The 11,556-nt window shown below is 44.0% G+C and overlaps 1 pseudogene across 1 annotated transcript; it reads left to right on the top strand.

The window, feature by feature from the left end:
• Positions 1–179: 179 nt before the first annotated feature.
• LOC101176076 lies at positions 180–1,522 on the top strand (annotated as a pseudogene). The gene has a single exon (XR_004033378.1). The product of XR_004033378.1 is annotated as a phosphatidylethanolamine-binding protein 1 pseudogene (transcript).
• The last annotated feature ends 10,034 nt before the right edge of the window (positions 1,523–11,556 follow it).

The following is an 11,556-nucleotide window of genomic DNA, read 5'->3' as shown; positions in this document are numbered from 1 at the left end:
ACTATATACTGAATAACACCAAAATAAGCTTTAAAAAAATAAAATTAAGTAATTATAAAGTTACAAAAAGTGGGGTCTGCGCCTTCCCGGGCCAGTGTGCTGAGCTCTCCGTGTCGCTGTTGCCACCCGCGCCTGGCCTACTGCAGCACTCCCGGCTGCATGCTCTGCTTGGCCTTGCCATGCCGGTGGACCTCAGCAAGTGGTCCGGGCCCTTGAGCCTGCAAGAAATGGACGAGCAGCCACAGCACCTGCTGCATGTCACCTACGCCCAGGCGGCGGTGGACGAGCTGGGCAAAGTGCTGACGCCCACCCAGGTTAGGAATAGACCCACCAGCATTTCGTGGGATGGTCTTGATTCAGGGAAGCTCTACACCTTGGTCCTGACAGACCCGGATGCTCCCAGCAGGAAGGATCCCAAATACAGAGAATGGCATCATTTCCTGGTGGTCAACATGAAGGGCAATGACATCAGCAGTGGCACAGTCCTCTCCGATTATGTGGGCTCGGGGCCTCCCCAAGGGCACAGGTCTCCACCGCTATGTCTGGCTGGTTTATGAGCAGGACAGGCCACTAAAGTGTGACGAGCCCATCCTCAGCAACCGATCTGGAGACCAGAAGGTGGCGTCCTTCCGTAAAAAGTACGAGCTCGGGGCCCTGGTGGCCGGCACCTGTTACCAGGCTGAGTGGGACGACTATGTACCCAAACTGTACAAGCAGTTGTCTGGGAAGTAGGGGGTTAGCTTGGGGACCTGAACTGTCCTGGAGGCCCCAAGCCATGTTCCCCAGTTGAGTGTTGCAATGTATAATAGATTTCTCCTCTTCCTGCCCCCTTTGGCACAGGCAAGACCTGACCAGTCAGATGGTGGTTGAGGGTGACTTTTCCTGCTGCCTGGCCTTTATAATTTTACTCACTCACTCTGATTTATATTTTGATCAAATTTGAACTTCATTTTGGGGGAATATTTTGGTACTGTGATGGGGTCATCAAATTGTTAATCTGAAAATAGTAACCCAGAATGTAAAAAAGAAAAAATTGGGGGGAAAAAAACCAGGTCTACAGTGATAGAGCAAAGCATCAAAGAATCTTTAAGGGATGTTAAAAAAAAAAAAAAAAAAAAAGATTGGTCGCCTCTGCCTTTGTAATCCTGAGTTCAGAATGGTACACAATGTGTTTTTATGGTGATGTCACTCACCTAGACAACCAGAGGCTGGCATTGAGGCTAACCCCCAACACGGTGCATCTCAGATACCTCAATAGGCATCAATATGTTGCTCTGGTCCCTTTAAAGAGCAATCCTGGAAGAAGCAGTAGGGAGAATGGCTTTGCTGTCGTTGGGATATGGCCATCTAGACCGGCAGCAGCGCTCGCTGACAGCTTGGGAGGAAACCTTAGATCTGTGTTTGTTAAATTGATCGTTCTTCATGGGGGTAAGAAAAGCTGGTCTGGAGTTGCTGAACATTGCATTAATTGTGCTGTTTGCTTATAGTTGAATAAAAATAGAAACCTGAATGAAAAAAAAAAGTTACAAAAAGTGGCCATCTACCGATCGGGCAAACAAAAAAGAACAGTTTCAACACTCAAGTCATTTATTGAACATGGAGTCTGATGAATTAAAGGAATACCAATGAGAGTGTCGGGGGCTGGTGTATTGGCGTTTGAAGTACCATACAGCTCCGGGCTGGGTGCTTTGGCTCACGCCTGTAATCCCAGCACTTCGGGAGGCCAAGGCAAGTATATTGCTTGAGCTCGGGAGTTCAAGACCAGTCTGAGCAACATGGCAAGACCCTGTCTCTATAGAAAGTCCCCCCCCGCCAGAAAAATTAGCTGGGCATGGTGGTGTGCCCCTGTAGTCCCAGCTATTCAGGAGGCTGAGGTGGGAGGATCACTTGAGCCTGGGAGGTGGAGGTTGCAGTGAGCCAAGATTGTGACACTGCACTCCAGCCTGAGCAAGAGAGTGGGACCCCGTCTCAAAACAAAACAAACAAAAAAACCAAACATATAGCTCAGACCCAAACCCTTTACAGAGGAGTTTCTAAATTGGGAGATTTGGCTAAGTGCAATGGCTCATGTCTGTAATCCCAGTATTTTGGGAAGCTGAGGTGGGAGGATTGTTTGAACCCAGGAGTTTGAGGCTGCAGTGAGCTGTGATCACACCACTGCACTCCAGCCAGAGTGACAGAGCAAGACCCTCTCTCTAAAAAAACAAAACAAAACAAATAAACAAATCGGGAGATTTGGTAAATTCACATCTGACCTGTAGAACTACCTGAGTTGAGAGTCACCCTTGGCTCTGGATGTACCGTTTAATTAAAGCTAAAAATCTCTACCCAGGATTCCTGCTGGAGCAAGTCACGCCAAGCCCAACCTTCCTAGCAAGAGTTTTCACAGTGTTTTAGCTCTCAACACACTTGCAGCATTCTGCATCAGGTTACCCTGTACAGTCAAGCACAAGAGAAGACACCAGCATCACCAGCAGGGGAATTCTAGAGGTTTAGAATTCTATCAGCACATGTGTCACTAAAAGCCATTATGGGGGGACTATGTCAGAATATATGTAACTAGCTGTCAGGTCTTTCCCAGTTGCCTCAGCCTTTCTACATAGACTGGTCTTCGACTTGCCCTGAGTCCAGAAGTGGACTCTTACGGCAATTCTACTCAGGAATCTGTAGCAGGAAAACAAGTTCCTCTATTAACATCCATGACTGAAGCACAGATTCGTCTAATAGAAATCACCCTTCACCGGGCGCGGTGGCTCACGCCTGTAATCCTAGCACTTTGGGAGCCCAGGCAGGCGGATCACCTGAAGTCGGGAGTTCAAGACTAGCCCGACCAACGTGGAGAAACCCTGTCTCTACTAAAAATGCAAAATTAGCCGGGCATGGTGGTGCATGCCTGTAGTCCCAGCTACTCGGGAGGCTGAGGCTGGAGAATCGCTTGAACCAGGGAGGTCATGGTGAGCTGATATCGTGCTGTTGCGCTCCAGCCTGGGCAAGAGCGAAACTCCGTCTCAAAAAAAAAAAAAAAAAAAAAAAAAAAAAAAAAAAAAAAAAAAATCACTCTTCACCCAAAAGCTGGGCGCAGAAACGGAAGCCCTTAGCTGACTATAGGAGGTGCCTCTTGTGGCTCCACTTGCTTCTTACACACCACCACTAGCTTGAGTGATGCCTCAGCCAGCTCACCCTCATCCACACAATCTCTAGGAAACATGCTTTGAATATTGTCTTTGAAAAGACAACCATGCAGAAAATAAGCTTTCCTTTAGTGTGCAGTATTTTATTCAGTGCAATTCTAAAGGCAAACTTGAATTCAATTGTACTCTTTCTGCAGAAGAAATGAAACTTCTCAGAGGTTCAAAAGCTGAGCTCTGTGGACTCCGTGACAAAGTCTACACATCCACTGCCAACCCTCTTGGTTTCTGAAACCAACCTTTCTTCCTGCTGTCCTCTTTAAGAGCAAAACCCAACATGTATAAGGTCAGAGCAAGTGGTAGCCAGGAAAAGCTTGGGGACCTCTATCATATCCAGAGGGCATGAAGAAAGAAAACATGTCCTCTGCCAAAGGTGAAATGGAGTTTGTGAAGCAGGAGTAGTGGCTCACGCCTGTAATCTCAGCATTTTGGGAGGCCAAGGCGGCCAATCATCCTGAGGTCAGGAGTTCGAGGCCAGCCTGGCCAACATGGCAAAACCAAGTCTCTACTAAAAATATAAAACGTAGCTGAGTGTGGTGGCGAGCGCCTGTAATCACAGCTACACAGGACGCTGAGGCAGGAGAATCGCTTAAACCCAGGGGGTGGAGGCTGCAGTGAGCCAAGATCCCACCGTTGCATTCCAGCCTGGGCGACAGAGTGAGATTCCATCTCAAAAAAAAACCAAAAAAAACTACATACTTATCCACCACCACAGAAACAGCAATTAATTAAAATCACACGAAATAATAATAATAATTTATTATTTTGAGATAAAGTCTTGCTCTTCTCTCAGGCTGGAGTGCAGTGGTGCCATCACAGGTCACTGCAGCCTTGACCTCCTGGGCGCAAACAATCCTCCCACCTCAGCCTCCCAAATACCTGGGACAGCAGGCAAGAGCCACATGCCTAATTTGTGTGTGTGTGTGTGTGTGTGTGTGTGTGTGTGTGTGTGTGTGTGTAGAGATGGGGTCTTGCTATGTTTCCCAGGCTGATCTCAAACTCCTGGGCTCAAGCAATCCTCCTACCTGCGGACCCCCCTAAGTGCTGGGATTACAAGTGTGAGCCATCCTGCCTGGCCCCACAAAATGATTTTTAAAGTCAGTTAGAAATCAAACATACATTAGAAAGGAATACACTTGATGGAGAGATGGGAATCCTGACTCTGCTTCACACTGTTCTGTATTATTTTGCATTATTTACATGTAGTTTTTTTTTCCCCCAAATTGAAAGATAAGTTATAATGAAGAGGGGAAACTCCTTAAAGCCAATTATCTGAGAAGCTAGTGGTCCAGCGCTAAATTGTGACACTGACCTCTTGAGGTAGTTAACAGAGATGTTTCTCTTTATGTCTTTTTGCCAGTAGCACACCGCCCTAATTACTCCAGCTTTTTGGTGAGTTTTGAAACTGGGAAGTGCGAATTCTTCAGCTTTGTTCTTTTCCAAGTCTGTTTTTGCTTTTCTATGCCTCTCGCATTTCCATATGTCCTGTGGAATCTGCTTGTCGATTCTGCACCAAGCCAGCTGGAATCTTAATAGAGACTGTGTTTAATAGAGACTGGGTGTAGACCAATTTGGGGATCATAGCCATGTTAACAAAATTCTGTCTTCCAATCCATGAATATAGGCTATCTTTCCATTTCTTTAGGTCTTTAATTTCTTTCAACGTTTCGTAGTTTTCACAATGCAAATTTTGCAATTCTTTTGTTAAATTTATTTCTATGGATTTTTTATACTATTCATAAATGCAATTATTTCTTATTTCATTTTCAGATTGTCCATTGCAAAGGTATAGAAATATAGTTGATTTCTTTATGTTGATCTCAAAGGATGTGGAGAAAATAAACAATGGAAAACAAGGAGATAGTGTTCCAGAAGATAAGTGACCTGACTAGGTATAGCGCTAAAGGCCACAAAGAGGCCTGCAAGGCAAACATTTTACATAAAGTTTTTTTTGTTTGTTTTTTTTCTTTTTGAGATGAAGTCTCACTCTGTTGCCTAAGCTGGAGTATAGTGGCGAGATCATGGCTCACTGCAACCTCCACCTCCTGGGTTCAAGTTATTCTCCTGCCTCAGCCTCCCAAGTAGCTGGGGCTACAGGCGCGCGCCCATGCCCAGCTAATTTCTGTATTTTTAGTAGAGATGCGGTTTCACTATTTTGGCCAGGCTGGTCTTGAACTCCTGACCTCGTGATCCTCCCACCTTGGCCTCCCAAAGTGCTGGGATTACAGGTGTGAGCCACCGTGCCCAGCCTGTTTTGTTTTTTTTTTTTTTAGATACATTCTCACTCTGTTGCCCAGGCTGGAGGGCAGTGGCAGGATCTCAGCTCACTGCAGCCTCTGCCTCCTGGGTTCAAGCAATTCTTGTGTCTCAGCCTCCAGAGTAGCTGGGATTACAGGCATCCGCCACCATGCCCGGCTAATTTTTGTATTTTTAGCAGAGACGGGGTTTCACCATGTTGGCCACGCTGGTCTCGATCTCCTGACCTCAAGTGATCCGCTGCCTCAGCTTCCCAAAGTGCTGGGATTACAGGTATGAGCCACTGTGCCCAGCCAACATATGGGTTTATAACTTGCTTTATTTTTGGTTAACAATCATATGCACATATTACTATAGGAAAGGAGGACCAACAAAATATTCATGATAATAGCTCTGGATTAAGAATATTTTTCTGGCCAGGTGTGGTGGCTCATATGTGTAATTGCAGCACTTTAGGAAGCTGAGGTGGGAGGATTGCTTGAGCCCAGGAGTTCAAGACCAGCCTGGGCAACATAGTTCAAGACCAGCCTGGGCAATAGCCTGTCTTTACAAAAAGTTTAAAAATTAGCTAGGTGTGGTGGTGTGCACCTGTAGTCCCAGCTACTTGGGAGGCTGAGGTGGGATGATTACTTGAGCCTGGGAGGTCAAGGCTATGGTGAGCTATGGTTGGTCTCAAAAAAAAAAGAAAAAAAAAAGAAATATCTTTCTTACTTTGGTTTATCTTTGTTTTATAATTTTTCTACAATGAACGTATTACAATAATAATTTTAGAGCATTATATGCTACATATAGTGTTAAACACTATATTTTACATGAATAATCTAATTCTTAACATTTTAATTTCCATTTCATAATGAAGAAACAGGCTGGGCGTGGTGGCATACACCTGTAATCTCAGCACTTTGGGAGGCCAAGGTGGGCGGATCACTTGAGGTCAGGAGTTTGAGACCAGCCTGGCCAACATGGTGAAACCCTGTCTCTACTAAAAATACAAAAATTAGCTGGGTGTGGCAGCACACACCTGTAGTCCCAGCTACTCGGGAGGCTGAGGCACGAGAATTGCTCAAATCCAGGACATAGAGGTTGCGGTGTGCCAAGATCACACCACTGCACTCCAGCCTGGGCATCAGAGTGAGACCCTGTCTCAACATAATAATAATAATAATAATAATAATAATAAATATTTAAAGTAATTAAGTAGATCGTCCAAGGTCATGTGAATTACTTGTGCAATAAGTATTAAAGAATAACACTTAAGGACTATATTTCTCCCAGCTGTTTGGCAGATTAATAATACTCACTGCTATCAAAGCTTTGGCAAAATAATAGAATTGCTTAATCTTTCTTTTTTTCTTTTCTTTAGAGATTGGTTCTCACTCAGTCACCCAGGCTGGAATGCAGAGATCATACATAGCTCACTGTAATCTCCAACTCCTGGTCTCAAGCCAGACTAATTTTTAAATTTTTTAAATTGAGACAGGGTCTCAATTTGTTGACCAGGCTGGTCTCAAAACTCCTGGCTTCAAGGGATCCTCTTGTCTTGGCCTCCCAAAGTGCTGGGATTACAGACATGAGCCACTCTACCAGGGCTACTTAATCTTTCTAAGCATTTGTCTTATCTTAAAAGGCACCTAACCAGTACTTAACAATATTTACTAACAATAGAAAGCTAAAAATAATACGGATGTCCAACAGTAAGAGAACTGTCACAATTATGATCAACTAATAGATTACTTTTTATGAAACCATTAACAATCCTGTTTTGAACACTACTTAGTTAGAAAAATTGTTCCTATACTTACCTTTGAACTCCATGATTACATTTCCAACTAGATTATTTTCACCTGGCTGTCTCATGGTCCACAGTACACAGAAGAGCAATTAACCATAAGCAAATTCATTTTCTATGCCCCACCCCCATCAGACTTGCTTCTCCATTAGTGTTCCTTCCCTCAGGGAAAGGACACCACCACACCATCTTCACCATCACTCCTTTCCCCCACACCCAGTCCATCTTCAAGGCCTATTAGTATTACCTTCAGATTTATCTGGAGTCCAATTACTTCCCTCCATTCCCACTGTCCCTATACTAGTCTTACTTGGACTATTGCATCAGTCTCTTAACTCTTAAATTCACTCCTCCCTCCCCACTCAAGTTCTTCATGCTACAACCAGAGTAATATTTAAAAATTTGGCTGAGTCCGGTGGCTCATGCCTGTAATCCCAACACTTTGGGAGGCCGAGGTGGGTGGATCACTTGAGGTTAGGATTTTGAGACCAGCCTGGCCAACATGGTGAAACTCTGCCTCTACTAAAATACAAAAATTAGCTGGGCATTGTGGTGGGCACCTGTAATCCCAGCTACTCGGGAGACTGAAACAGGAGAACTGCTTGAACCCGAGAGGCGGAGGTTGCAGTGAGCCAAGAGTGTACCACTGCACTCCCACCTGGGCGACAGAATGAGACTCCATCTCAAAAACAAAAATAAAATAAAATAAAATAAAAATAAATTAAAACAATAAAAATTCCCAATCCTTAGCTGGTCTGATGGTGTTGGGTTATCAGAACTTATTAACATTAGTATCACTACAGTTGGTATTAATATATAACACCCCATTGCTAAATTTGACTGTCTTTAAAAAAATCCCAATTCTGATTCTATCTTTCCCCTACTTAAAACTCTAGCAATATCATTATTGTTAAAATATAAAACCCTGAACATGCCCCATGAGTTCTGCATGATTTGGACTCCTTTCCTCTATTGTCTAGTAATTTGGACACCAGTTCAGGCTTAATAATTTACTGTTCCCTCACCAGACACACATACCCTTGATAAACCAATATCTTTAAATGTTAGTCAAACATTTATTTAGGGGAGGTAGAAATAACTTTCTTTTCCTTCTTTTTGAGAGAGTCTTGCTCTGTCGCCTAAGCTGGAGTGCAGTGGTGCAGTCTCAGCTGACCGCAACCTCTGCCTCCCAAGTTCAAGTGATTCTCCTGCCTCAGCCTCCCGAGTAGCTGAGATTACAGGCATGCACTACCATGCCCAGCTAAATTTTCTGTATTTTTAGTAGAGACGGGGTTTCACCACGTAGGTCATGCTGGTCTCGAACTCCTGACCTCAAATGATCCGCCTGCCTTGGCCTCCCAAAGTGCTGGAATTATAGGCTTGAGCCACCACACCCAGCCAGAATTTTTTCTTTTCTTTCTTTTATTTTTTCTTTTCTCTTTTCCCCTCCCCTCCCCTCCCCTCCCCTCCCCCTCCCCTCTCCTCCCCTCCCCCTCCCCTCTCCTCTCCTTTCTTTCTTTTTTTTTTTTTTTTCCATGTTTTGGGACAGAGTCTCACTTTGTTGCCAAGGCTGGAGTGCAGTAACCTGATCACAGTTCACTACAGCCTCCATCTACGATGCTCAAGCAATTCTCCCATCTCAGTGCTCCTGGGACTGTAGGTGCACACCACGCCCAGCTAATTTTTAAAATTATTTGTAGAGACGGGGTTTCACCATGTTGCCCAGGGTGGTCTTGAACTCGTGGGCTCAAACAATCAGCCAGCCTTGGCCTCCCAACCAAAGTGCTGGGATTACAGGCGTGAACCACTGCACCTGGCCAGAGTTTTCTTTTAGAAACAAATTAATTTACCAATTCATTTCTTTTACCCTAAGTGGAGTCAAGGTTCTAAATAGTTTGGCAAAAGATTTCTCACTTCCTGTGATTCTTATTTTCTCTTCAGTAATGAGTGTATGTTTGAGAGACATTTTCTTATGACCAGAGAAACATATTAAGGACATATTAATTGTTTTTTAAATAAAAAAATATCCAGCCTGGGCCACAGAGTGAGACCCTGTCTCAAAATAAATAAATAAAGAAAGAAAGAAAGAAAGAAAGAAAGAAAGAAAGAAAGAAAGCACTTGTTCCTGAAAATTATATACCACTATGGGTACTATTCTTTGAAATTCTGAAGAATTCTAATTGACTAGAACTGCATATCATGTAAGCCAAATATTGCACTCAGTAGACTACAGAGGAGTTATTTCCCATGGCAGCTATAGTTCTTTCTGGCAAGAGTAGGACTAGTTTACATTTCAATCAAAGTTAACTGGCATATGGCTGGACACAGTGGCTCACGCCTGTAATCTCAGCACTTTCGGAGGCTGAGGTGGGTGGATCACTTGAGGTCAGGAGTTTGAGACCAGCCTGGTCAACATGGTGAAACCCTGTCTCTACTAAAAATACAAAAATTAGCCGGGCGTGATGGTGGGTGCCTGTAATCTCAGCTACGCAGTAGTCTGAGGCAGGAGAATCATCTGAACCCGGGAGGCAGAGGCTGCAATGAGCTGAGATCACGCACTCCAGCCTGGGTAACAGAGGGAGACTCCATCTCAAAACAAAACAAAACCCACAAAGTTAACTGCCTTATTTTCTGTTGTACTTTTTGTGCTTAGTAGATTCATGTTCTAGACAATTCTCAGGTCATTTGTTCTTTAACCTGGCTCTGCTCCAGCCTCTTTCCTGCCTTTCTCCTTGTTCTCTATTATCTGACAATCATAGTCTTTAGACTTACACAAAATACCAGGTCCCCACCTGTCTGCAGGCCATTGTATTAGGTTGGTGCAAAAGTAATTGCTGTTTTTGTCAAATGGCAAAAACGCAATTGCTTTTGCACCAACCTAATACATGCTGTACACTCAGCCAGGAAAGCTCATCCTCCTCTTCCCTTCATCTTCACCTGGGACATAGCTACATCCTTTAGTCCTCAGCTTAAAGGTCCCTTCCTCGAATGATCTCATAGTTTCTATAATTTTCTTTCTGGCAGTTCTTGGAATGTGCATGCACACACACACATTTATGTAGATATTTAATATTTATGTACCCCAAATTGCATGCTCCATGAAGTTAATACCTACCTTAAAAATTTGATATAGGGCCGGGCGCGGTGGCTCATGCCTGTAATCCCAGTACTTTGGGAGGCTGAGGAGGGTGGATCCCCTGAGGTCAAGAGTTCAAGACCAGCCTGACTAACATGGAGAAACCCCATCTCTACTAAAAATACAAAGTTAGCTGGGTATGGTGGCGCATGCCTGTAGTCCCAGCTACTCGGGAGGCTGAGGCAGGAGAATCGCTTGAACCCGGGAGGCAGAGGTTGCACTGAGCCGAGAATGCGCCATTGCACTCCATCAAAAAAAATTTTTTTTATATAGTTGTACATATTTATGGGGTACATGTGGTATTTTTATACAGGTATACAATATGTAATGACCAAATCAGGGTAAGTGGGATATCCATCAACTCAAATATTTATCTATTCTTTGTATTGGGAACATTACAATTCTTTTAAAATATACAATGTTATTGTTAACTATATTTTCCTACTGTATTATTGACTACAGAACTTACTCTTTTTATGTATCTGTATTTTTGTACCCATTAACCAACTTCTCTTCATCTTCCCTCCCCTCTTCCCTTCCCACCCTCTTGTAACCACCTCTACTTCCATGAGATCTACTAGTCTCAGCTACTTGGAAGGCTGAGGTGGGGGATCACTAGAACCCGGGAGATGGAGATTGCAGTGAGCTGAGATCGTGCCACTGCACTCAAGCCTGGGTGAAAGAGTAAGACACTGTCTCAAAAAAAAAAAAACAGAGATGGGATCTTGCCAAGCTGCCCAGTCTGGTCTGGAACTTCTGGGCTCATGTGAGCCCCCTGCCTCAGCCTCCCAAAGTGCTGGGATTACAGGAGTAGATATCTCTTTGACATACTTATTTCCTTTCTTTTGGATACATACCCAGCAGTGGGAATACTGGATCATATGGCAGTTCTATTTTTAGTTTTTGAGAAACTCTGTGCTGTTTTTTTTTTTTTTTTTAATAGAGACAAGAGTCTTGCTACATTGCCCAGTCTGATCTCCAACTCCTGGGCTCAAGCCATCTGCCTGCCTCAGCCTCCCAAGGTGCTGGGACTACAGCTGTGAGCCTCCATGCCCTGCCAATACTGTTTTCCATAATGGCTGTACTAATCTACATTCCCACCAACAGGATATTAGCATTCCCTTTTCTTCTCATCCTTGTCACCATTTTGTATTTTTTTTTCTTTTGATAACAGCCATTCTAACTGG

Source organism: Nomascus leucogenys, chromosome 14, assembly GCF_006542625.1.
Source record: "Nomascus leucogenys isolate Asia chromosome 14, Asia_NLE_v1, whole genome shotgun sequence".
NCBI classification, from domain to species: Eukaryota; Metazoa; Chordata; class Mammalia; order Primates; family Hylobatidae; genus Nomascus; species Nomascus leucogenys.
This window is presented reverse-complemented; position numbering and strand designations above follow the sequence as displayed.